Genomic DNA, 27,986 nt, shown 5'->3' with positions numbered 1-27,986 from the left:
TATAGCCCACCTAATCATTAAGGGATTCACATCTAGATCAGGGGAGGTCTTCGTGCCTCTTTACTCATCCCTCATCAGGCCCATAATTGAGTACAATGCCCCTTTTGGGATGTACCTTACCAGACACCTGCAACTGGAAAGACCCCAAAAGTACCTCACCAAGAGGATCAAAGGGCTCAAACAGATGCCATATGCTGCCCGGTTAAAGAAACTCCAGCTCTACTCAGTGGCATACCGCCTGCTCAGAGGCGATCTGTGCCTGACGTATAAAGCCATGTCCAACCCGGAATTAATGGACATGCCGCACCTCAGAAAATCCAAATCCCATCGAACTACACATTCGAGAGACTTGAGCCTCAGCACTGAAATAAATAGGACATGCTGGAGGGACAGATTCATAACCCAGAGGCTCCCTTCACTCTGGAATAAAATCCCAGTCCAGGTTAGGCAGAGTCCCTCATTGATTCTCTTCAAGAGGAATCTTGATGAGTGGATGGGAGATCGTAGGTTTACCCCGGGTATCACTTCTGTGTCACTGTTAGACAGAGGCACAGTATACTAACCTCAAAAAAAGGCATAGCAAAATTAATTTAAAATGGGTGGCGAAAGCCAAACACACTCTGGCTAGGCTTATAAATGCCCTAGGGCAGATAACCTAGTATGAACCTATGAACCTATGGTATTTACAGTCTGAAGGGGGGTAAGTGCAGATAACTGTTTAAAGTGTAGAATCTAATGAAAAAGACAACGGACAATCCACAAATATGTTACATGACCCTTATGAGCTAGAAAATTCAAAAGGACCAGACAAAACTATGATACATGACCACTTCCCCCAACATGTAATCATCAGTTCAAGCCTCTGCAGATGAGCTTTATGCATGGGATAGCCAATCTTCATTCAGATGGCTGCTGCTCATCTGTTGTATAATCTTGAAAATGAAAGCTTAGAGGGTCAGTGCCCTGTGAGAGAACTTTGTGCTACTGTCCTTGTGTTGGACTAGCCATTGAATAATAGTGGTCATGATCTGTGTTCAGATTAAGCTCGCTCTCCATGAAGTTATATTTCATGGTGGTGAGGGCCAACTTAAAGGCTAAATACAGTCTTTCTATAGTGGAGTAGTGTGCTTTGGTGTTACTAAGCAATCTACTAATAGTGCAAATAAGGTGCTCTATCCCTCTACAACCTGAGACAAGGATCCACTTGTGCTTACTTCTGTGATAGCCATGTGTACTAGGAATTTTTCTGAAAAGTCAAAGCTATGATTATGGACTCCAAACATAGTATATTCCTTAGATGTCCTTTGCATTTGTCTACCCCACCTTCAGTGGAGCCTTACCTTTAATCAGGTGTGTCAGTGACAAGCGGTACTGGTACCGGCACTGTCAGGAACAAGTTTCTAATAATAGCTAGATAGGACCCAAAAAGCTTACAGTCCCATTTAGTGGTTGTCATGGACCAATTTTGTACAGCTTCCATTTTTCTACATGTGGCTTTGCGAGGCCTAAGCCTATTTCAAAGCCTATATAGTAGGATTTTGGCATCTGAAACTTGCACTTAGCTGGATTAGTTGCCTGTTCAGCCTGAAGAAGAAGATAGTTTAGAATGGCTTGAACTTTGTGCAAATGTTTTTTCCTAATCTTCAGAGAATATTATAACATTTTCCAGGTAGGATTCATGTCTGGTATGGGTTTTAAGGATTTTGGCTATTATCCTCTCTAATATGGCAGGTGCTCCATAGAGATGAAAGACGTATTCTAAAATGGGACAGCCAATCAGATATGAAAACTGCCATTTTCCTTAACATATAGAGCTAGTAGGATTCACCAATACTTTATTTTTTATTAGGTCTAAAGTAAATCTAGTTCTGCCCAGTTTGTCATATGATTGACTACTCAGGGCTCTGGATATTAATCAAATTTAGATATGGTGTTTTGCATCCCCAAATCATTGCAAAAAGTTTTATGCCCATCAGACTCGGGAACCATTACAATAGGACTGCACTATTTACTATGGAATTCTTCTTTAAGACTATAACCACAACTTTAAGCATTGTTGTGTGTCATTCTTAACTGCTTGATGTTGGTACTCTGATATTCGATATTGATCTAAGTATTCTTACTCTCCAGGAACAGTTTCTGCCTCTTGCTGAAATTAAACTCATTTTATCAGTCAGCTATGAGAATATGTCCTTATTTCTTTGTACAAATTATTTCACCCTTCTTTTTTTCTGAGTCACTGATAACAGCTCCCCTGTTTTGACTTCAGTATATGATCTGGGAACTTTAGCTTTTCCTGCAAGCATGCTTACAGCAGAAACTTCAGTACATATTTCTCTCCATGGTTTACGAACATTTATGTGATACACCTGTTCAGGTCTTTTTTTTAACAGTGGTCTCACTTTATAGTTCACTTCACTTACTTTCTCTGTCATTTCAGATGGGCTTTGCCACTTTGCAAGGAATTTGCTTCTAGCATTGGGTACTAATTTGGGTGTCTTTTCCTCTGATTTGAACTTTCTCAGATGATCATTTCTAATGTATGTTATCTGTTGTGCTTTTACCATATGTTATTTTACTGCAGGCATTACAATGTTTAACTTGTCATGCAGATCTATAAAATGTCCTATTAAACTTTTAAAGGGGCGTTTTCTTCAACCCACATTTCTTTTGCTGTTTCTAGCAAGCCTTGGGAATATCTGCCATATAGAAAGTCAACTGATATGAATCCATCTAAGGTTTGGGGCAAGTGTCTTATGGTAAAGAGAAGATATGGTAGTAGTTAGTCCTATTTTTTCCTATCTATTTGTACTGCTTTTCACAACATAGATGTTAAGCTTTGCTAAAGTGTTCAGTTAGTCCATCTGTTTGAGGGTGGTGTACAACTGTCCTGTGATGTTTAATTTTGAGCCTCTGGCAAAGGTAATGCATCATTCTGGTTGCCAATGGGGTCCTTGATCAGTAAAAATTTCTCAAGGAATTCCTACCCAAGAAAGGAGCAGTACTAGTCCTTGGGCTATATCATTTGCACTGGCTGTTTGCAAAGATACTGCCTCAGGATTTTTTTTTTGCTTAATCAGTAATTGCTATGATTTATTAATGACTACTATTCAGTTTCTCATATGGACCCACAATGTCCATTTATACATGTTCAAAAGGAACTTCTGCAATATATTGATTTATCAGACTATTCTTAAATCGTAGGCTAGGTGCTCCCCTTTGGCACTCTAGGCAAGTTGCACAAAAGTTCTCTGTGTCCTTTTATTAGGCTAATATAATTTAGCCAAAACTCTAGCATGTGTTTTATACATTCTTAAATGATCACCTAAAATGTCAGTTTGTGTTAATTTCATTGCAAGACTTCTAAAGGGATTTAGAAGTAATAACTGGCTTAGTGTCTGTTCCATCTCTTTGGTTACTCAGAATTTCTTGAAGTTTACATGGCTGAATATGAGCTGTATCAGTATTTTCTCAGTATTCTGATGTGAGCTGGAGACCATGGCTTCTTCGTCTACAAATACAGTTACAGGATCTCCTCTTCATCTAGTTCATACTATGCATAGGAAAACTCACAAAAATCATTTAATGCCAGCAGGAGTGCTATCTATTTCTCTTTCTCTGCCCCAGAGGCAGTTTTACCAGCTTTTCCCTTAGCATCTTGCTTTAGTTTCTGCCTGGTTCTGTGTTATAGTACAGCAGGGATGAGCTTTATACTCCATTCAGATTCCATATTCCTTTTTTCTTTTCTATCAGTATGAAAGCAGACTGACCTTTTCATAGTTCCTGTTCCTACTTCCTGTAATATATTCATAGTTATGTGCTTTTCTCTATCATTTCCTGCACTGATTTTTTTTAATGCTTTAATTATTGAAGTACTTTGGAAGGCTTATATTCACTGTAATTTCCTACACTTACTTTCTTCATTATTTTAACTGATATCTTTTGGTAATAATCAGCATAAAAGTTATGTAACCCTTCCACGCAGAGCTAGGTAGTAGCACCTTGTATGTCTTCTAGTTTTGCATTTTTTTCTTTGCTGAGACTATATACTTCTGGTGTTACAGCTGTCTGAGCCCCCTGACAACTTCAATAGTTCTTTAAATTGGGGAAAAGATTGGTCAATGATTACCTCATTAGACAAAATGGACACTAGGGCTACATGATGTAAAATGTGACCAAAGACAGTCTACATTACTACTGGTGTAAAAGTGTATTCTCTGTTGTCTAAGTGCACACATACCACTTCAATTTAACACTTAACTAGTTGATTCATGCTTGCGAATATATTGTGATTTAACCAGTGTAAACATGCCTCCTGAGTCCAACAATTGTAATACCTCTTTCCCTTCTACTATAATAGTACATTTCATAAGCTGGGTGTCAGAATGCAGAGTTCATACTTTTAAAGTTAATAATGCAATTTATCACATGACTATGGTACACTCTCTCACACTTTGTTTAACTGACTGCTGATTATATTAGCAGCTTTTTACATGTGTAGCATTACTATCCTTAACTGTGCAGTACTTGGCTACATGCCCTTTTATACAGTATTTAAAATAAATTGGTTCAAGGTATGATATTTTTTCTTGATTGCAGGTAAAAAAAAATGGCTGAAGGTTTATTACTAGCTCTTTGGGCAAGCAAGTCTTCTCTACAATGTCCAACTTCCCTTAGCTATTTAGAAGACGTAAGGTCATTCTGGAATGCTTACTTTCTTAATTTAATAGGACTGCTCTCTTAAATTTCTCTACATTGAAATTTTGAAAATATTACTTAAACTATTTATATGAAGTTCTAGGCAGAGTTTCAAAATATGTAGTATGTCCGGCTTAATGGTGTGTCTAGACAAAATGTCCAATTATAAAACTTCAGGAAATGCACTTCAGGCGAACCCCAGTCCAGACTAAAATCTCTCATTTCACTTTTTGGTTGTCATGTGTATCAGAGACTTCCTGGTCTGTAAGAGTTTTCAGGAGCTCTCCAGTTAGGTGTACCATTTTGTCTGGGGCTAGTTCTCCTTAACTGCAATGTTTCAAAAGTAACTAACAAACTTTCATGTCACCCTCTCGTCCAAGGTTCCTCAAGGCTGTACTGAATTTCAATACTTCCAAGGTAGAAATCTGCTTCTGGAAGTTGAACAGATGTTGGTCATTTCTTTCTTTAGTACTAACCATATGTAAGGCTTACCAGATTTTGCTCAGTAGCTACACTTCCTGTCCTGGAAGGTAGAAGTAGATATGACTAATATCCAGTATCATAGCTAGGGTGTGGTGAGAGGGGCAACTACCCGGAGTGCAAAGTGCTGGATGGGAGCGATCAGCCAATCCCAATGTCTCTTTAATGCAACGCTGGATTTTAAAAGCTAATATTGGATTTTCACTCAAACCTGAGCACTGTAGCTCTCCATGTGTGGTCTAAACTGTACCAGCTGTTTACCATAGTTTAAAAGTAAAAAAAAAAAATTTTAACTAAAACTTGAACACTGTAGTACTTCATGCAGGCAAGGTATAAACTGTAGCAACTTTTGCTACAGTTTAAAAATCATTTTATTTTAAACTAAAACTGGAGTGCAGTAGCACTCCATGCAGGCAGGGTATAAACCATAGCAACTATTTGCTATATTTGTAGCAAGCAGTTTGTTATAGTTTTAAATTTTTTTTTTAATAAAATATGACACACAGAAACAGGGTGTGAATAGCTGGGGCAGGGTGGGCCATGTCATGTATCTGGCCACCTGATTGGTGTACTAATAGAAAGTGCATTCATTTTTTTTATATTTTTTGTTCTTCATTTGAAAAGCTGAGGGGATGGGGCACAGATTCATAGTACCAGCCCAGGGTACTGGTTGAACCAGCTATGCTTCTGCTAATACCTCAATTATTTTTTCTATTTTTCTACCATCAATATCCATAGCTGGCATTAGGCACCCACAGATCCTGCTGCTATGAGGAGCCCACAATTATCTACCCGTGAATGAGGGCCCCCATTCAGCAGCCACAGGTTGCTCCATTGATTTGTTCATTCCTCAGCACCTCAAGGACATCCTCAATTGCAAACTTTTTAACTTTTTTCCTTGATCCTTCTGTAAGCTGCATTCCATCAAGTCTGGTTCAGTGAAGCAAGAGATCTGATTGGCTGCAGCTGCCAGGGAAGTAAGTTGTCTTTTTTTTTTTAAAACAAGGAAGTGATGAATCAAGTATCTGACTGGTCCTTGCAAAGCACTGACTTCTGTGGATGTTAGTAGCTTTTGTTACAACATTTTGATAGTTTTGTATTCCCCTAGGACATTGATGGTTCAGTATGTGAAAGCATTATGAAGAGAGGAAATTTACCAGCAGGTCAAGAAGGGACGTTTCCATATCAAAATGAACAAACACGGGACCACCACAGCTTACTTACTGTGCAGACAGACTATAGCCTTTTAGGGGTAGGTCCTAAACTATAACTGAAGTATCCAAGCAATTTGCCTTCTAGGGAAAACTTTCCATCAGGACAAACACCACAACACCTACATCACTTAGCTAAGCACAACACACACACACACCTATGCAGAGGTCCTAAATAAAGACTTAACTAAACAGCAGAGACCTCCAAAACACACTCACAAGCATTCCTCACACAACACCACATCACAGACAGCAGACAACACACCAGTGTCTCACAAACACAGCTCATAAGCATAACAATAAACTCACACAGCCCTTAAGGCATAACAGTAAACCAAACATACTAGTCATTGGCGACTCAATTGTGAGACACACCAATGTCCCCTCACCAGGCTCGACAAGGAGAAGATCACAGTCAGTTGTCTGTCAGGTGCCAGAATCCACCACATCATGCATGCACTTAAGTCTCTCCACAACAGGTACAAGTACGACTCTGTCATTGTCCATGTTGGTGTGAATGACTTGAGACGTACCTCCCTTGACTATATGAAGAGAGACATGATTGATTTCTCAGAGTATGTGTCTCAGGCAGGTATAACCCTAGCCCTAAGCAGCATCCTACCTTCACCAAGAATGATACCACAATACAAACAAAAATAATTGACTTCAACAATTGGCTTAGTTTCTGGTGTCATTTCAAGGGGATCCAGTATCTGTTTGCCTGGGATGACATGGTTGACAGGCCTCGATACTTTGCCAGAGATGGCTTCCACTTGTCACCCCTGGGAATTCAGATTCAGGCCAAGGCTCTTGCCTCCCCCATTGTACCTTTTTAGGCAATGTCCCAAAGGCAACTCTTCCAACATAAAAGATCTGTCAAAAAGCAAATTGAAGGTCATGCTGCATAATGCTAGCAACCTTAACCTGAAAATGCACTCACTGGAGGCTGTCCTTGCACTGGAAGATGCCAACATCTGTGCAGTCACAGAAACGTGGTTCAAGGATGCAGAGACCACCCTTATCTTACCAGACTATACCTCATTCCACACATTCCAACCCCAAATTGAGGTCAGGAGTCTCTATCTTCATTAAAGACAAGCACACCTCCAGACTGGTTTGCCAGCATGATGAACTAGAACTACTCAAAGTGCAACTGACAATTGTCAAAACACCCATCTAAGTTATAGCCTGCTATGGACCCCCTCCATGACTCAGGACACCCACCCCTCCTACCTGGGCCTACTTGACAACATCAAGGTACTCCCTAATACCCTGATGCTTGGTGACTTCAACTACCCCACCATAGACTGGGTGAACTATTCCTGCTCTAATGCACTCACCCAATGATTCCATGACTTCATCGATTCTAATGTACCAGACCAGCACATCTCATCCCCCACAAAGGGAGATAACATTCTGGATTTGGTTCTCAGCAACATGGGTGACTGCTGCACCAACCACATAGTAAGTTTTTCCCTGGTGAGATCAGACCATCGGTCTGTCTTATTCAAAGTTTCTATCCCATCCAACCCCTCAGCCGTAACTAGGCTAAAAATCTTCCCAAAATCTGACTCTAACCTTCTAAGGGAGGGTATCAGTAGCTTCACACCACCGCCCTCCCTCAGAGGATGCAGACAACTATGCTGAACAGTACGCCAATGCAGTATACAAGCACCTGTACAACTGCATGGAATCGGCCATACCCATCAGAACTAAAACCTGCTCCTCAAGGAAATACAAACCTATCTGGTGAACATCCCTTACAACAAAAGGAAGCAACTGTTATCCAAGGGTAAAAAGGCACAAATTCCCAATTGGAAAAACTCCCTCCTTAGCCTCAACAAGCAAATTAGACCACTGGTGAATACCTCCAAAGCCAATTATGAATCAAAACTAGCCTCCAAAACAAAGAGTAACCACAAAGCCTTCTTCAGTTACATCAGGAACCTCCATGGCAAAGTCCAGGTTTGTTCTAAATTAGTTCTTAATGGTACCACTTACACTGATCCTGTTGACTTAGCCGACCTGCTAGAAGATAGATTCAGAGCAAACTTCACCCCCCCTGTACCCCCCAAAGGTCAATTCAACATCCCCGATACTTGTCCCACACCTCACATTTCCATAGATCAAGTGTTAAAAGCCCTATCCAAGGCAAAAAACACAGCTTCCATGGGACCTGATAGTATCCCAGGCTGTATTCTGCACCATCTCCGGCAAGAACTAGCCTCATTATTGATCACCTTATTCAACCACAGGCTAAGTACAGGCTTCATTCCAGCAGAGTGGAGAACTGACATTGTCATCCCCTTGCACAAAGGTGATGGCAATACTGACCCTAGAAACTATCACCCCATTAGCTTGACAAGTCTGATCTGTAAAGGCATGGAGTGCATTATTATGGATCTCATAAACAATGACGTAGGCAATCTCCAAGCACTTGACTCCACTCAGTTCAGATTTACCAAGGGCAGATCTTGCCTGTTGAACCTGGTTGACTTTTTTTGAGACTGTCACCAAGGCCCTGGATAAGGGAAGGTCAGTACATACAGCTTACCTTGACTTAGTTAGTCAAAGCCTTTGACACAGTCCCCCCACTCGGGCATCATTGAAAAGTTAACACAACTTGGCATAAATCCTATCACATCAGGTGGGTGGCCAAATGGCTCACCAATAGGCCCCACAAGGTCAAAGTAGGTGCCTCCACCTCTGACAGCAGACCTGTCACTAGTGATGTTCCCATGGGATCTGTCCTGGGACCCCTACTGTTTGGCATCTACTTCTCAAAGATCCAGGCAAAGACAAAAGGCCTGTGGCTGACCAAATTTGTGGATGACTGTAAGTTGGGTGCTGTCATTGACTCTCCACATGATGTTAACATATTACAAGAGGGTCTCACAGCAACGAATGACTGGTGCCAAAGTCATGGCCTTAAGTTAAACACAAAAAAAGTATTATCATTCCATTCAGCAGAATTACTGGCCCCTAAGCACAGAACCTGTGGTGAGAGACCTGGGCACACTTGTTGACAACAATCTCGCATTCAGCCATTATGTAGTGGCAGTAGTCAGAAAAGCCTTTTACTTGGTTCATCTCATAAGTAAAGGGATTACATCCAGAAAAAAAGGGGGTTATTACCTCTGTACTCCTCACTCATTAAGCCAGTAATTGAGTACAATGCCCCGTTTGGTATGTACCTCTCCAAACACCTGCACCAGCTGGAAAGGCCACAGAAATACCTCACAAAGAAAATCCATGGCCTCCAACACCTGTCCTATGTGGACAGGCTCAAATCACTATCACTCTACTTGGTATCGTACAGATTGCTCAGAGGTGATCTGTGTCTTGCCTACAAGGCAATCTCAGACTAGAGTTATTCCATATCTGTTAAGTCTAACTCCTTGTGCATTACCCAATTGAAAGGTCAAAATCTAATATGCAACATTAACAAAACCTGCTGGAGAGACAGGTTTGTCTCCCAGAGGCCGCCCCATCTCTGGAATAGACTTCTCATACTCATCAAACAGAGTATGTTGCTGACCCTCTTCAAGGGCAACCTTGATGAGTAGATGGGAAACAACAAATATGTCACATGGGTTCTACCTGTGTTTGCCATGGAAATGGGTGACAGGAGCTGATTCAGGTTGCGTTTTTTTTGGGATAAACTGTTGGCTAGGCTTGTAAAGGCCCTAGGGCCATTAGCGTAGTAATCTCCTATGATCCTACGAAGTAAAAAATAGCATTTTCTGGCACATTAGTAGAAAATGAAAATGGGCAAATGTCATTTTCAACAAAAGTAAGGTGCCTTTTCAAGAGACCTGTTTGTAAACGCAGATAGTGTTCACAGAATATTTGGAACTCAAGAAAGGACTACAAAATAGTTACCTTATTTTCTTTTAAATGAACAATCTTCTGTATACATTTCTTTCAGTTCTTCTGATTCAGACAAACTAAGCAGGAACATACAATGTGAATCTGATCCTAATTACCTCCAGGTGTCCATAAACTGTGGTATGTCTTACTTTTCCTCTTAGTGTAGTTAACATCTATTGCAGGTCCCAGTATAACAAAATGGTATTATGATGATTGATTGACTGATTGATTAATTGATGGCCACCTGACAGACAGATTGAACTATGTATCTACTGGGAGTATACACCTTTCCTGGATTTTCAGTTACCTCAGAGATTATTACATTCAGTAAAGGGGAAACTATGGGGCGACCCCCATAATGAGGGCTTTGCCTGAATACAAAACAATATTTAATACTGAGTTCAAACTTTGTATTACATTGAAAATTTAATTCAGCTAAAAGGGCATAAGTTGGGTGTCTGAAATTCAGAGACCATTGCTCTTGTAGCCGAAAGAAAACAATAATAGTCTTGAAGCAATTTATCACCTTTTGAGTCTGGATGATTTCCTGCTAAGTTGTTAGAGAAATTCTTAGTCCTTAAAAGTTGAGAGGGTTTTAAAGATGTCTAGGTGGCATTTTCCTCATGAAAGGAATCGGTCTAAGAGGTAAATCTTTAGTACTCATGAGCTTTCTAGGAATTCCTTGTCATATGCTGTTCCTAATCGGATGGACTGTTTTCCAGGTTATACAACTTTATTGTTGTTTCATTCATTAGTGAAAGCACAGATGTTAGGTATTATCTGCACACCTACCAGGATAGTCTCAGATTTTACCGACTTAACAATAACATTATTTATTTGCAAAATCTGTTTCATCTCAGGCTTTTAATATGTATCTATTCAGTTTTAGACTTGAATTTTATGTTAGAAAAATCTAACTTCCAAACTGTTTGGGCTATTTGATTCATTGAATTTTTTTTCATCCTCAGACATTTTCATTAGTGACAACAGCTAGAGGCAGAAGAGTTTCTTAGTTAAAGCCCTCATGGTTAGATCACATTAATCACTCCTTCACAATGACAGCAACAATGAAAACAGACACATTTAATGCTTAAGGAATTTGTTTGTTTATTATTTTCTTTTGATTACCATGGTAATTAATGAGGCAGAGGCTATTTTCAATTGATGTTCAGAAGTTCCAGACACAATGGTAGAACTAGTGCTGGCTCTATACAAGGACCGACTGACACAAGTATGGTGTTTGGACTCACAGATAGATTCCCACTGGGAGTGGGTGTGCATCATGGTTCAGCTCTTAGCCCACTCCTGTTCATGCTACTGATGAACTACTTAAGCAGATGGAGGAATGCCAGTCAAGCTGTAAAGAGGGGCGGTGATGTGTGATGGGAGAGTGCCAGACAACCTGTAAAGAGTGGCAGTGATGTGTTATGGGAGAGTGCCAGTCAAGCTGTAAAGAGGGATCATGTGTTGGGGAAGTGCCAGACAAGCTGTGGTGATGTGTGATGGGAGAGTGCCAGTCAAGCTGTAAAGAGGGGTGTAATCAGTACATCTGTGTGGCTCTAAGGTCAGGGCACTAGGAGCAGGGCACTTGGGCAGATTTGAGGTGATGGAGATGGCATGCCTGAGATGGGTAGTGGGATGCAACTTATGTGACAGACATGGAGGTCAAGACATCAGTGCAGAGACCAGCATAGTCATGGTTGTGGAGTGGGTAGTGGAGAACATAGTGTAATGGTTTTGTCACAATTTGCAGGAGGGCAGAGGACAGCAGAGGACAATTTGGTGACGAGGACTTGAAATGCAGGTAGAAGGTGGAAGAAGACAGGGATGTCCAACTGAGGGGTGGATGGTGTGAGCGGGGACCTGCAGCAATCAGACAAAACTGCCAAAGAGGATAAGGGAGTGGCTCTGAATCAAGAAATGTGGCGAGAGTTGACACAACATCCTCACCCCATGTTGAACTAGGAAAATGGGGAGGTGGTGATTGATGGTCCACATTGAATAAAGACCCAACACAAAGTATACACAGCATATATTGCAATACAGTTAGTCTTTAGTATATAAAGAAATATTCAAGAAAAAACAGAAGAAAATGTATCAAACTATGATTGCATGAGCCAGACACCAGTGACCATGAGCAGTGACAAACTAAATTTATTGCAGAAGAAAATATAGGTATAACATGCAGTTAATGGTTTAATCTCTGGAAGTGGACAAGGAAATGAACAAGGGGCACTGAGAAATCAAATACATTCTTAACAGTGAGATGGATGGCAATGGCCAGTTAAACACAATGTACATCAGAGCATGACATACATGTCAATAAACACCTGAGATGTGCAGCACAGTAGAACAAATAAAATTAAATGACAGAAAACTGAAGAAATTATTTAACTGCTTTTTGTTAAAAATGTAATGATTACTTTAATTATACTTATTGAGGGAGCATTAGATATAAGTGTATGAGTAGCAGGAGGTGAAAAAGAAAAGTAGGTGGGGAAGAAGAAACTGTCTGAACAAGTATTTCTGATAGAAAGGCGCGTAAAATAAACTTAGGAAAAAAAACAATTATGAACTGATAGATACCATACAGGCAAATAAAAAATAATAAAAAAGGTAGATAGAAGAGAAAAAATGTCAAGGCGAATTTGAATGAACATTCATTTAAAAAACTAACAGATGCAAGTAAGATAGGTATTGAACAGCTGGGGTAATTCAGATGAAGAAAAGCTACAACAAAAATAAATGAAAATGCTGAAGAATGCAACAAAATGATAAGAAGAAAGGTGGCAAATGGTTAGAGTGTTCAGTACAAGACAGAAATCTCCTGAACACAGGCATTGCTTGTACCAAACAAGATCTCTGCTATATCCACTTATCCAGCAGCACACTTTAAGGGGGCAGTCAGTTTGTGTAGCCCAGCCTGTGTATACGTGGAGTTTTTTTTTCTTCCATTGAGTGAAAGGATACTGCATGTTTTTTGTTGGTAATATTTCCATAATAAGGTGGTCCTTTCCACAGGATTCAGCCACTGAACATTGGTGCTTGTCTGAGGTAGGTCACCTAGACTTATGTCAGTCTGAGGTTAATAATATGGACTATGATGAGTTCATGGATGTGGTTTCAGTGCTGGGTCTACCCTCTTGTATTTTATCTCCTGGACCTATGAGGATGTAGAGATCTTGTCTTGACTTGCTAGGTCCAATTATTCTGCAGATTGTTCCTTTGGTGCTCAAACAGGCACCGATTATGCAGATGCCCAAGAAGGTAACCTTGCATATGAAAGCCTGTGGAAAATGATTGCCTAGTCTTGAACCTCATATTTATTTCAAAGGTAGTCAAGATGTTAGTCTATGTCCAACTGTACTCACATCTGGCATCTCAGATTGTTGGATGTTTACCAATCTGGTTTTAGAGCAAATCATGAAGTCTGTCAACACAAATTAGAATAGGTAGCCATATCTTAATGGGGAGAGATGAATGTAAATCATTTATTGCTACTTGGTCACCCTGTGTCATTTGACATGGTGGGTTATGGAATATTGATCAAGCACCTGCAGTTGCATTGTGGGTTATTGAGCACAGTCCTTAATTGGTTTGCCTCTTACCTCTGTGTGTATACCCTACATGTGTCAGATGGTTTTGGCTCCACTGTTTTTTCTTTATCCTATCTATGGTGCCACTCATGGTGGTCCTGGTAAGTAAAAGCATTTTATTCAACCTTATGCTCATTATATTTAACTGTACTAGTCTTTCTCTCCAGAAAGTGTGCTAGATCACTCAACCCTGGAAAACTTCCTGGATGTGAGTCTTGAATGGATGCACACACATTATTCAAAATTCAACCTAGCTAAGACTGAAACTATTTTGGTTCAGACCACTATCCATCCATCTCAGATTTCTTGTTCATTACATTGAGTATCGACAGGAGGTGAGATCAGCTGGAGTTTATATCATGTTTGTGATCTAGTCCTACTTCAGGACACTGAAGCACCAGCTGTTGTCTGTCATCAGGACTTCATATTTCCATCTGAAGAATAATAACCCTAATTCTTGATACTTCTAGTACTTACCTCTGTTCCTCTGTTTTTTATTTTTGTTATTTTCCCCTTCTTTTCTTTTTTCCTTTTTTCTTTTTCACTCCTCTGTTCATTCTACTTATACCTCCATGGCACTCTCTTGTGTGTTTCTTTGGGTTTGAGTTGTCTGCCTCAGGATCAGTAATCCCCATGGTTTTCTCTTGTGTTTCTTTAGGTTTGTTTGGGTTTGAGTCTGTCTGCCTCAGGCTCTAATCCCAATGGCTTTTCCTTGTATGTCTTGTGCATCAGTAGTTTTTTCTATGTCTGTCCCATAGTTGTCTTGTGTACCTCTGCAGAGTGACTGTTCTGCATGTTAGTAACAGTCTGTCTTGTGTGATGGGGTCAGTTTATCTAATTTTGCTTGTGTGTTTAAGTCTTGCCATATTAGTGTCATCGTCTTGTGTTTGGGGGTGGAGTCTCAGTTCTGTTTTGTGGTAGTGCTGCCTTTGCTTAAGTTGGTTTCTGTTATTTCTGTTCAGTCTTGTAGTAGTTTTGTCCTGGTCTTGTGTCTCTGTCCTGTGGGGGTGGGTGACTCTGTCCTGTGTGTCAGAGTCTGTGTAGGTGTTAATGTTCAGTCTTGCTGTGGTGCTGCCTTTATCATGTGAGGGTGTCTGTCCTGTGTGCAACAGTCTGTCTGACTTGCTGTGCCTCTGCCCTGTGTGAGGGAGTCTGTGTGGGTGACTCTGTTCAGCCTTGCTGTATTGCTGTCTTTGTCTTGTGTGTGTCTGTGCTGTGTGTGAGAGTCAGTGTGGCTGTCTTTGTGTACCCCTGTGGGACTGTCTACTTTGATGCAGTACAGAAGCTTGTTGTAGCGTAACATTGGTACTAAATGCCAGTCAGTCATAGCTCTCAATCTCATGGCACAAAAAATCTGGACAAATCCAAAGATAATGGGGTTACAGCCCCCAAAATCAGGACAAATTTTAAATATTGCACTTATAAATTTAAAAAAGTTGCTAGAATAAAAAGTGTTACCATGCATTTTCTGAAGGATATGAAGTCAAACTCAAATGCCTGTCATTTAGTGAAGTCAACCTTCAATGATTTGCCACACAAAAAACAGAAAGCTACAAATTTTGAGGAACAGACCAAAAATGACTCAAATCTGGACATTCTGTGAAAGTCTGGGCAGTTGAGGAGTATGTAGTCAGTCTGTGTGCACCTCTGAGTGGCTACTTTGCTGTGGTACAGGGGTTTGTCATAATGCAACATTGATACTAAATGCCAGTCAGTGTGCATACACCTGTGAGTGGCTGCCTTGCTGTGGTACAAGGGTTTTTCATAATGTAACATTGGTACTAAATGCTAGTCAATGTGTGAGTGCTCCTGTGAGTCGCTACCTTGCTCTTGTACAGGGGTTTGTCATAATGTAACATTGGTACTAAATGCCAGTCAGTGTGTGCACCTGTGAGTAGCTACCTTGCTGTGGTATAGGGGTTTGTCATAATGTAATATTAGTACTAAATGCCAGTCAGTATGTGCATTCACCTGTGAGTAGCTACCTTGCTGTGGTACAGTTACAACACTGATACTAAATGCCAGTTAGTGTGTACCTTGTTACATCAGTTCTTAATTATCTGAATGTAGTGACACTTTATCTGAATGTAGTGACACTATAGTGGTCATTAAATGGTGCTGGATGAGCTTGACAGGGAAGGGGGTGCAATGGCAATGTGGTCACACTTTATATTCTCCTGCGTAGGGCTCCCAACTTGAAACTTGCTGAGGACCCCCAAAATGCTAGCACCAGCCCTGTCAATATCCACAGGAACTAGTCTCACTACAGACACAGCTATTCTCAGGGAAACTAACAACTGCAGCTTTTTTGTACAACTGGTAGCAGAACATAAACCAGGCTAAAACAAAGAAAAAACAAAGCGCAGGTCTGCTGAAACTGACTGTAAAACTCTTGGATCAACCAAATGTACTTTGAAAAAAAAAAATAAAGCACTCCAAAGACATTTTATGATGAACACTTTCATTTTATTAGCAAAAACGTCTTCAGATAAGTTCATCAATATTTAAAAGCTGCTTATATGGGACTGTATTAGATAATTGAACTTTCAAAAGTTCGACTGCCATATGGTCAACACCATATGATCGAACTTTTAAAAGTTCAAACATCTAATAAAAAAAAATAAACTACACAAATAACCTACCTGAACATTTTAAGCAAGGGGGCAAGCCCCCCTGCACCCCCACCCCCCGCTCTTTAAATATACCAACTCTGAGATCGAACTACAGTGCAGAAAAGGGAAATCTTCCCATTCTGCTCTGTACGGAGATCTCAGTTAAAATGTTCAAACTTTCAAAAATTTGATCATATGGTGTCGACCATATGACACTCGAACTTTTGAAAGTTCAGTTATCTAATATAAACCCGCTTATATAACCAGGCCTTGTCACATGACCTCAAGACTCATTACCTCACACAGATTTAAAGTGACAATACCTTAGTTACATGCAAAACAATATTCAATGGAAAACATATTTAAAAGCATTTTTAAAAACCTTCTTTTGTGTAAAACAATCTTAAATCTTAAATATCCCTTTTATAAACATCCCCCAGTGTGACAGATTTTACAACACATTTTATAACACATCCAGAATGTTTATCTTTGCAGTGCTTTTATTTTTAATAAACAGCTTATGGAAGTTTCTTCATTTAAGCCCAGCCACATACTAGCATTTAAAGTCAATTGCCAGTAAAGTTCTCTTTTCTCCAGTAATAGTGGCCAGAGCCCTCCCTGTTTATTGGTATTAAATTTCTCTAAAATGGCAAACTTAAAATGATGTTCAGGGTGAGCTTTCAGATGTTTAACCAGAGCGTTATTTCTATTTTTTCTCTTTAAATCATACATATGTTCATATATATACTCTTTTAATTTCCACTCACTCTTTCCTATATAATACCCTGAACATTCATAGCATAAAGCATTATAAATAACTCCCCATGTCTGACAGTTTAGTGTATCATGAATATGAAATACATAATCTTTTATTTTAAAATGGTTAAATTCTAGTATGTATTTGCAAGAAGAGCATCTTCCACATTTACTCATTCTGTCGGGGCTGTTTCATTGATGTTTTTAATGATATAACTGTTAGTACTGAAAATAGTTATAAAAGGGTTCCTAAAGTTTTGGCCCACAGAATTGTTTAAAGCTGGATTATCACAATAATGTGTAGCAGCCATTATATTTTGTTCATCTCCAATTGTGTCTACCTGTATTACTCCCCCCACCACTATCCAATAATAGGACATACAATTTATTTTCTCTCTTGTTGATAACTTCATACATTAAATTGTCAATAAACACATTGGGGTAGTCCCAGGCCAAAAACATATTTTTAATCTTTATGCATTCATCCACAAATTTGTCAAAGAGGATGTCATGCGTGCGGCCCTCATAAACTGTCCCTTTACAACTTCCCACTTCTGTGTATGAGGGTGTGAACTGCCATAATGCAAATATACATTAGAATGTGTGGGGTTTCTATATATTTTAGAAGTAAAACACTTCTAAAATATACGATTTTGATCGGGTCACTGATTGTAACTTACTTATAATGTGTACAAGACATGGAGGCCAAGAAATTCACCTGAACAGCGAAGCTCAAAATGTGAATCTTAACATTCATGTCAAGAACACATAATAATCGGAAATCTGATCATAATTTTTTGTAGTGCATGGAAATGTATCTTTTTCATGTATTACAAATTAGTCAAAGGTAACATCTAATTAAAAAAAAACACAATGCTTTGTGTCGGCTTTGAAAGCTGACAAAGCAGTTAGGAAGTAGTTGATGTCCTTCTGTATTCCTTTTTTTTATTTCTCTTTTGGTTTTTAGTACCATGATGGGAATGGACACCATTCCTAAGTCAAAGTATGATTAAAGTTCATGAAATTAGTATTGCTTCAATCTCTGATGTTAGCCAGAAGTACTCTTTGCAGCACCCACATTGTGCCCAGTAATGGCTCCCTCTGCAGTTCGTATGGAGTTACATATATAAGATCTAGCTTCTTCTTTATAAGACCAGTTGCTCCTACTGCTGCTGGAACTGTCTGGGTATATTTCTTCCTCATTGCTTTTGTTTCTGTCTGCAAATCCTGATATTTTATGACTTTGTGTCTCTCTGTACGCAAGACACTGTAGTCAGTGGGTATAGCGAGTTCAGTGATCAATGCTACTTTTGTCTTCTTTTCATGGACCAGTATATCTGGTTTTCCCTCAACTATCTTTTGAACAGTTGGTAATGGGCAGTCCCATGTGATGTAGACCATCAATATCTATGATGCTTTGTGGCTCATATTTCCAGTGTTTTCCAGCTACTTCAGTATTATAATGTTTGCACAATCCCAGTGCAACAGTCTTCCCACATTATTATGCCTTTCAGTATACAGTCCATCTGCCATTACTATGCTACAATCAGCAATGAGATGTGCAACTGTTTCCAATTTTATTTTACAAAACCTACATTTGTCTGTTTCTCCCACATGTTCAATGGACTTTGCAAAACAATGTGTATATAGTCCACTATCTTGGGACGCCAGTATTAACCTTTCAACTTTTGGTTTGAATTTGCCTGTCCTTAACCATTCCTGCGTTCGATTCTGTTCAACATGAGGGTGTTCCAGGAGTTTTCTATACTTGCAACTATATTTATGTATTTTTCACATTTCTGGCCTTCTCATCTGATCCTTCACCTTATATTCTTTCTTTTGCTTTTTGGTATATTCAGTTGCTGCCTGATTTTTATCTACTTCTGTTTTTATTTTCATTCCCGCTTGACAGCGATATGCTTCTGCTATACTAAGCAGGGAAGGCATCTTAGATTTATTCTCCTCATGTTTTAAAACTTTCACTATGTTTGGGTCTTGTGAAGTCAGCAGATATGAATGCAGTCCCATGATTGCAGATCTATACATGTAATCAGTTTCAAGGATACTGCCTTTGGAACAGGGAATATATAATCTTGGTATGCACTGATTTTTATAAATCATTTGATGAGCATGAAGCATCCTTCTTTTTTTCCTATCTAATCTATCGGACACCTTTTAGGGTCAGTCAGTCACTCCAAAACTGTAAGTTAGGACAGGAAGAGCAAATTGGTTTATAGCTTGAACTCTGTTCCTAGATATCAATGCTGTTTTCAGGATTAATTTAAGTCTTCTAAAATATTCCTTACTAAGTTTTCTTTACATTTGTTCATGTTTTATTGTTGATCCTTCATCAATTCCCAAATATTTTTACACTCCCTCTTGCTCAAGTTTTTTTATCTCACATTCTTATCCCAAATTGATGTTTTCTTGGTGCTGCAGCTTTCCTGCTTTAAAGGTTGCTTTTGCACATTTATCAAGACCAAATGACGTGCTTATAACATCTGAAAAAGTTGTGACTACTTACAGCTGTACTTTCATTTCCTCATCTGATGAGATATATAATTTTAAATCATCTACAAAGAAAAGATGAGAAGTCTTTACACATTTTTGCTTTCCGGTAGCCAAATTATAGCCATGACCTAATCTGTTAAGCAGATAGCTTAACGGGTCAAGGACAAGACAAAAGAGCAGTGGCATGAGAGAGTAACCCTGGAATATATCCCCCTTTAAATTTTTATTCCTGGAAAAATAATTTGTCTTTTATTATGGCTTAACTGCAAAGTGGTTTGCCACTGTTTCATGGTTGCTGTGATGTAGTTTATCAGTGTAGTGTGTATCTTATACATTGTATGCACTCTTTTATCCATGAATATGGAATACTGTCAAATGCTTTTTTGTAGTCTATCCATGTCATGCTTAGAGTATTCTTTTTACAGTTCTCATCTATGACTTTATTTAACAACAAATGATCCTTTGTTTCATATGACTTTCTTTTATTACTCCTATGTTGTATTGATTTTTCTTCTAAAGGACTCTAAACTCTGTCAGCATCAGTTCCAGTGTATAGTTTATATGCAGTTGGAAGGCAAGTTATTGGTCTATAGTTTTAAGGTAGCTTGCAGGTTCACTCTTAAGTAGAAGCATTATTTTTCCTATTGTTACCCAGACTGGTGTCTGTTCTGGATACACATTTACTCATGGCTAAATTTTCATGCAAAGATGTTAATACTTTTAATCAGAAGTTAGGTACTGCATATCGGCCTGGGGTTTTCCAATTAGAGGCTTTTTTAACTTTGTTTCAATCTCTCTGGCCATTACTAAATCCCATTTCATATCCTGTCATTTGAACTTCTTATTCTTTCTTTTATTCTTCCATCCATTTACAATCTTTGTTATGTCCCACAGGATCTTCATAAACATTTCTCGAAATGTATCTATTTCTTCTTTTTTTTAGTGCTCTTTCAATTCTGTTTACCTTGTTTCCCAGTTCTCTATAAAATTTTTTAGGTAATCAGTAAATTGCTTACTTTGTACTTTTCCTTTATGTTTATCTGTGTGTCTTCTAAGTTTTTCTGTCTGTGCTGATATCTTTGTTTTATTATTTGCAAAACTGTATGATAGATCCTGATCTGTTCTAATACTGCACGTTGCTTTTATCAGGTCTATCTTTCTGAATATTTTTATTGAACTGTTCCCTCTTCTATACTCTTCTAACAGTGACACTTCTTGTCTTCTTTATAATTTTCTCTATTCCACACATCCATGATGGCATTCCATTTCTCCCCGTCCTTTCCCTTACTACCCTGTGTTCTTGTGGTTGGACTTTATCTGTTATTAATTTGACTGCACAGTAATGTATCCTATTTAATTCTGTTATATCACATGAATTTCTGTGGAAGTCCTAATTACTGTTTTATCAAACTTTTAACTTTTGGGGTTTTATTGACCTTCTGCTGTCTATTTCTTTCATTGATCTTAATATGTCTATCCATCTGTATTAAATCAAGCAACTCTTCTCTTAGATCATGTTCTTCTAAACTGACTGTACACGGGCACATTCTTTGTTCTTCATTTCCTGTGGGCGTTCTATAGAAAGTTCCTTAGCATCTTCCTGTGCCATGTTCTCTTCAGTTTCATTCAGTGTCATCCATTGCTCTTTTATATGGGAACTCACTGGCCTATCACTCCACGATGTTGACTGTGTTAGAGTTGCCACAGTTTCCTGTTCTTTCCTTTGATATATAGCTCCAGCTGAACATTTGTACTGGTTTCCTATGGGAGGCTCCGAAGTATCTTCATAAGTCAACTGATTTGATGCTTCCCACTCCATTGGTTTCTCCTTAATTTGGGCATCCATTGCTCTATCCTGTTGTGTTGTTATCTGACTTAAATTTTCTACACTAAAATCTTCACTTTGCAGGTAATCCATAACCTCAGTTTCTATTTCTTTAACTTCTCCACTACTAAATTACCTTTCCTTTTTGTTTTCTTATTTTTTGGATTGTAAAATTTTCCATATCTAGATATCTTTGCCTGTATTTCTATTCAAATATCTTTGGTGCTGCTATTTTTTGCATTTATTAGGTTTGCTTTCTCCTTTGCATAAATATTGCACTGTATTACATCTCTTTTTCTTTCCTATGTCCATATTTCTTCTTCAGATGTCTCCTGCTCCTCTTGTTTCTCCTTACTTTGGGGACTAGTTGTTCAATCATGCTGTGATATAACCTGTGTTAGACTTTCTACAATGAATCATTCACTTCCCAAATATTCCATACCTTCAGTTTCTACTTTTTATTAACTTCTACTTGACTAATCTTCTGTTTCTACATTCCCTCTTTATGATTTTTTTTATTTTGAAATTTTCCATATCTAGATGTCTTTGCCTGTATTTCTGTTCAAATATCTTTGGGGCTGTCTTTTTTGTATTGATTAATTTACTTTCTCCTTTGCATAAATATTGTACCATATCAGATCTCTCTTTCTTTCCATTGTCCATATTTCTTTTTTATACCCTTCAGATATCTTTAAATTTTGTTCTTTAAATTTTCTCACTAGCTTAGTTGCTTCTTTTTCCAAACAACACAAGGTTTCTTGGTCTATATAGTGTTTTCATGAATAAGTTGTATTGAACAAAAATTTTATTTGAAGCTTCTGACAGTTTTTCTTTCCTCTAATTTCTCTCTTAATCTTTTTGCATATCTTTTGTCTGGAAATTCCAGGTTTCTTGCATAATAGTAACAATACGTCATTTCTTTCTTATCCTCAATAGTCCACTCTATCATCTGTATGTCTCTTTTTTGGCCTATCCGTTTTTGTGATTTTTGTGGATGGATACTTCGTTCTATAATGGGGGGGGGGCATCCTCCCCCTGGGCCTGGCCTAGCCCCATTGTAGGAATATTTCCACTTCTTGAGGATTCTACATTGTCATATTTTTCCAGGCCTCATACCAGTGTGCCTACCAGGACTGGGCAATTTTTTTATCCTGGGACTTGTGCACCCAGCTATCTTATTTATTTTTTGACCTACTTCTGTCCATGATATATGCTGTATAAAATGCAGTCTATATATCAGTGTTGTCTTGGTGAGATTTTGTGAAAAACAGTGTCCACCTCATGAAGGTACTCACCAAAACTTGAGGGTGAATTAAATTCCAGCAGAACTTCTTTCCTTTTGCTGATTTTTATAATCTCTCCATTCCCTGTGTAAGGGAAGCAATTGTAACCAAAGTACTTGATGTACTTCAGCAGACAGCCAGCAGAAATGGGAGTTAAAAAAAAAAAACATTTCATGCCCTGCTGTTGCTATATCAGCTCTGTTTGCTTTTTGTGCAGGCACAGCATGTTAAGCACCCCTTTAAGCTTATTAAGGTTTGGTCTTGCATTATAGCAGCGCTGAACCAGGATGTAATTCAGCTGTCTTTTGAGGGTAATCATGGCAATCCATGCAATACAAAAGTTTACTACTTGTATTTATCTTCATGAGGACCATAGTAGCAGGAATACCTATATGAATTCTTCTTCTGAGGAAATTAATTATACTCAAAAATGTCGTTTAATACTCTCATATGGTGCCTCAGCTAAAGGTATAACCTTCTACTAAGCCCAGATTCTGTCTTTCATTTTCTTTGAAAGCCTTCATCATGTCTGAACTCCTAAACCTCACAATTTGCTTTCCTTTTCAGCTGCTATATAACAAGTAGGTCAATATACCTAATTAAAATTACTTCATTAATAATAGCAATATTAATAATTGATAATCACATATCTTAAAGTACATAGAGTGTGTGTGTGTGTCTTTCGGCTTTTCCTGGTTAGAGGTCGCCACAGCGGAACTTCTGTCCGCTAATGATTGGTAGTTGATTTTTACATGCCGAGTTACCAGCTCTGACGCACAACCTTCAACGAAGGCACGCCCATTCACGCATGTCTCCACGCAGAAGACGATCTAGCTGAGAATCGAACCGGACAGCGTCTTACTGTGAGGCGACAACGCTCTTTAAATACATTCAGTAAATATAATAAATAAAATAAACTAATAAACAAAATAGCAATAAAACATATGAATCAGATGGATGTCAAAGGAAAATATTAATTGGAATCATTACTGGCTATTGGAAAATATTACATCTATCTCCATGGAAATACAGTAAATTGTAAATAAATTTCATCCAGCTGATCTGGGGTTAATTGTTAAAAATTCACTTATAAGCTGCTTAACTGCTAGAGTATTGTAACTGCATAGAGCACCTAGTGTTGCCTATGCAATAGCTAGTTCTAAATTTTTAAGCCTTTCCTAGTAGGGAAGACATAAACAAATACAGATTCTTCAGTCATAAACATACTCAAACCAGCTCATCAGATAAGAAGGGGAATTGAATAACACTGTCAAAAAAAGAATTTAAGGTAAACAAAGGATAAGGTACATTTCCAGAACACACTGCTTGCCTTTAATTAAAAACACATACTTCAGAATGATGGATAACGAGATATATAGATATTATTGGACAGAACAATAAACAAATGATAGGTAGATATGTAACTGGAGATGGATATGTCATGCATTTCTTTAAATCCACTCTAGTTTGTAGCTATCCTTGCTAACTTGAACACTGTAATTAGAGACTGCAAGTTGAAGCCTGCACTAATTAGAATATGCACTTGTATTACAGATTTGTGTGGAGTTGTTTTGTTGTGACTGCAGCTGCATGGAAGTGAGATCATACAGCTTTGTGCAACGTGTTTATTTAAAATAATGTTTGAAAAAATGTGGTTGGCTAAATATTTTAAGTCCAGAAGTCAATAACAGCTGTTTCACTAAAATTAACAAATCTTTAATAACATATTATGTCTTCAGCTGGTTGTGTGTTGAGTAGAGGGATGGGTAAAACATGGTTTTGTGCCTTTGTGTGTTTGCCAGCCATCCCTGTTAGTTACAGTACTCTTAGCTTCCAGCTTCTCCTTGTCTGATTTCCTCTTCCAGCCACTGGAATAATTTTTATCTGGTTCACCTGACTTGACTTTTTAGTCTGTGGGTGTGTTCTTTGATGATGTCAGGTAAGGGCGAGTCAGCAACTGCAGCAGTACTGTAATATGTTACACAGCTCCCCACCCAGAAAAAAACAAGTAAAGCCTTTCCCTTCAGCATGGTTAATTAAAACAGATGGACTACTGATGTGACTACACAGAGCTGAAATAAGTGCAGTGTCATTTATTCAGCTCAGAACTCCTTGATTACATGACCCATTTAACTTCCAGACAGTCCTTTTAGATCCGTTTCCAGACAGTGAAAAAATATTTTCTACTTTGCCATATATGGAGCATTCCAGACAAACATCTGTAGTATGTAATGATTTGGTGTAAATGTTTAGACCTGCTACACCGTGTCTTATGCAGTCCCATTAATTTATCAGACTCACCTTAGTTGTTTTTTTAGGGGTCATCAGGGCACGGAAGTACAAAAAAAAAAAAACAAGGTTAGGACTCATCAAGTTCATTCAAATATACAGCAGACTGATGCTTTACTGAAGTTACAGCACTGAATAGTTTGACATTGACAGTGCAAGTCAACAAATATATTTTGATTACATATACTTAAGCTTCTTTAAGTGATACTTAGCGTTTATAATATATAACAACACAGATTTGGGGAGAGGACTTTATTGTTTTTTGTATGTTACTAACTCCTATTCTTACCAAACTTGGATAAATGCAATTTGGTGAGATTTGCATGATTCACACGGTCAGAAATTAAATATTCAGTGAAGTGCTTTGACAACTATTAGTTTTCCCTAAGGCAGTGTCAGCAAACTCTAAGGGACCTTTCAGGTCACAGAGCAAGAAAAAAATACAGATACACAACAGGTGAGTTTCACACGCACAAAACATTGCACTATTACTGGTACATTCCTTTCTTTGTTTTGTTCAGCTGCTAAAACTGTGTATAGTCGCAGAGGTAATAACAAAGCCACCTGTAATGTCACATATAAATATGTAGGATATACATTTACTTCTCATAATATATGCATTTCATTTGCCTATCAGATAAAACTTTGTACAAATATAAAGAAATTAAATACAATACAATCATCTTTTAAGGAAAAAAACTAGGAAAATGGAAGAGAATAGAAAATGTACTTATTAAATAAAACAGCCATTACATCTGGTTGTACAGGTAAATGGTTGCAATCTTGGGGTCAGAGGAGAGGTAAACAATCTGATTTAAAATTAAGCTTTCTGGATATTTCTTACTGGAGGGTACTTTATAACAGGGCTGGGCTAGAGGAGTCAGCCTAATATACACAGTGTCTAAAACTGTTTATAAGAAAAAAAATGAGACAGTGATCTTTAAAGAACAGTTTATGGTTCATTGTTAATATAAAGCTAGCTATAGTATGTACTTCAACTTAAGTACATCATGGGTGGAAGTATATGCCAAATAATATCTTCAGACTGGATTAATTTAGAAAAACATTACTTATTTTTGCAAGATGGAGGGACTTAAGCTCTTGCTTGAAGAGCTTGGTCTACTGATGACTTCAAGGTTTTTTGCAATGTTGCCAGGTCATGGCACAGGTAACTGGGTCAAACCATTGCTCCCCTTGTCCCATATTTGGCATTGAGAAAAGGGAAGTCCTTGATTTATGATAATTCTTTTTTATTCATTACCCAGATAACTACATCCAGCCTAGGCATGTCTTCAGTGGAGAAGAGAAATATTTCCATGGAGGAAAGTTCTGCTATTGAAATACAGCATTCTGAACTACTTGCAAGTTTCGATACTTTACAGTGTAAATGCATAGGAGACCAAAACGTAATACTTTAACCAGGAGTGTGTTTTCCTCTTTAGACTAATTTACTCAGCTGACTATATTGACATAATAAACACTAATGCTAGTCTTAACTAGTGTTCTGTGTACATAAGAAACAAGTGTTGGATGCTTGTTTCTTCATTTTTCTTTCACTTAGGTGTTGTACTGCAAACACTAAGTTGTCTGTGTTTTCTGAGACCTGCTATAAACAAACTGCATTTACTGTACAATATATATTTAGTGTCTGTAACTCTTGTCTAGTGTCACCTGAGGCCAGGTCATGTCTGAATGGGGTCAGTTTTTGCTTCAGTTCACCTACCTAATTGTCAGACTTCAGTTAGCAAGTCATTGAATTAATACACTGCTTTTACAAGTAGCTCTGTTAAAGTCAGCATTATTCCTAATGTCTAAGTATTTGGAACAAGCAATGGTTTATATTTCTATTTATTTATTTATTTATCCTTTGTTGACCAGGTTAGTCCTTCTAAACTAGTGTCCTTTTCAGGGAGACACAAGATAGTATTTATACTACTATGAGAAATTTGACCAGGATATTGGGGAACTTCCCCTACGTGTCATTGTTGTGAGTGGGGCCTATTTTGGAGGAGCACTTCCTGTTTCCATTCCAGCACAAAGGCAACTTGAAGGAAACGGAAGGCAGACAGAGAGAAAAGGAGATGATGCAGTGGTGAAAGAAATGAAGGAGAAAGCAAATTCACACTCCTCAAAACTGAAGTGGAATCCTTCAAAGCCCCCGGGCCTGTGGAAAATATGGCCCAGACCGCAGAATCCTTTATAAACGCATTCTATGAACACCTTCAGGAATGCATGGATCATGCGATCCCAAATAAAACCAAGACCCAATCCTCCAAAGGCAGACGTCCTGTCTGGTGGACCCCAGCCATAAACAAACTATACAATAGAAGGAGGAAGCTACTAAATGATAGAGCAAAATCCCAAAAAGGGAAGGCATCACTGATCAGTATTAGCAAAAAACTACGGGCGCACATAAAATTGTCTAAGGCCAGCTTCGAGAGAAAATTGCACAGGACACTAAGGATAATCACAAGGCTTTCTTTAGTTATGTTAGGAACCTGGGTGGTAATTCCCAGATATGCTCAGAATTAGTCCAAAGTGACAAAAAATACACCGAACCCACAGACATTGCCAACATCCTAGCTGACAGGTTCAGCGCAAACTTCCCCACCAAAAGGGCAAATATCTATCCCAGCAGAGTGCTGCCCCTCTGACATCTCAGATGCTCAGGTAAGAGCTGCCCTCTCCAAAGCAAAAAAACACGGCATCAATGGGACCAGACGGTGTCCCGGGCTGCGTCCTACATGAACTCCAAGAAGAGCTAAACCCAAACATAAAACTACTGTTCAATCTCAGCCTTACTACAGGATATGTGCCCAAAGAGTGGTGTACAGCAACAGTGGTCCCTCTCCATA

The sequence above is a fragment of the Protopterus annectens genome, chromosome 4.part1 (assembly GCF_019279795.1).
Source record: "Protopterus annectens isolate FY-2018-M chromosome 4.part1, PAN1.0, whole genome shotgun sequence".
Taxonomy (NCBI): Eukaryota; Metazoa; Chordata; order Ceratodontiformes; family Protopteridae; genus Protopterus; species Protopterus annectens.
This window is presented reverse-complemented; position numbering follows the sequence as displayed.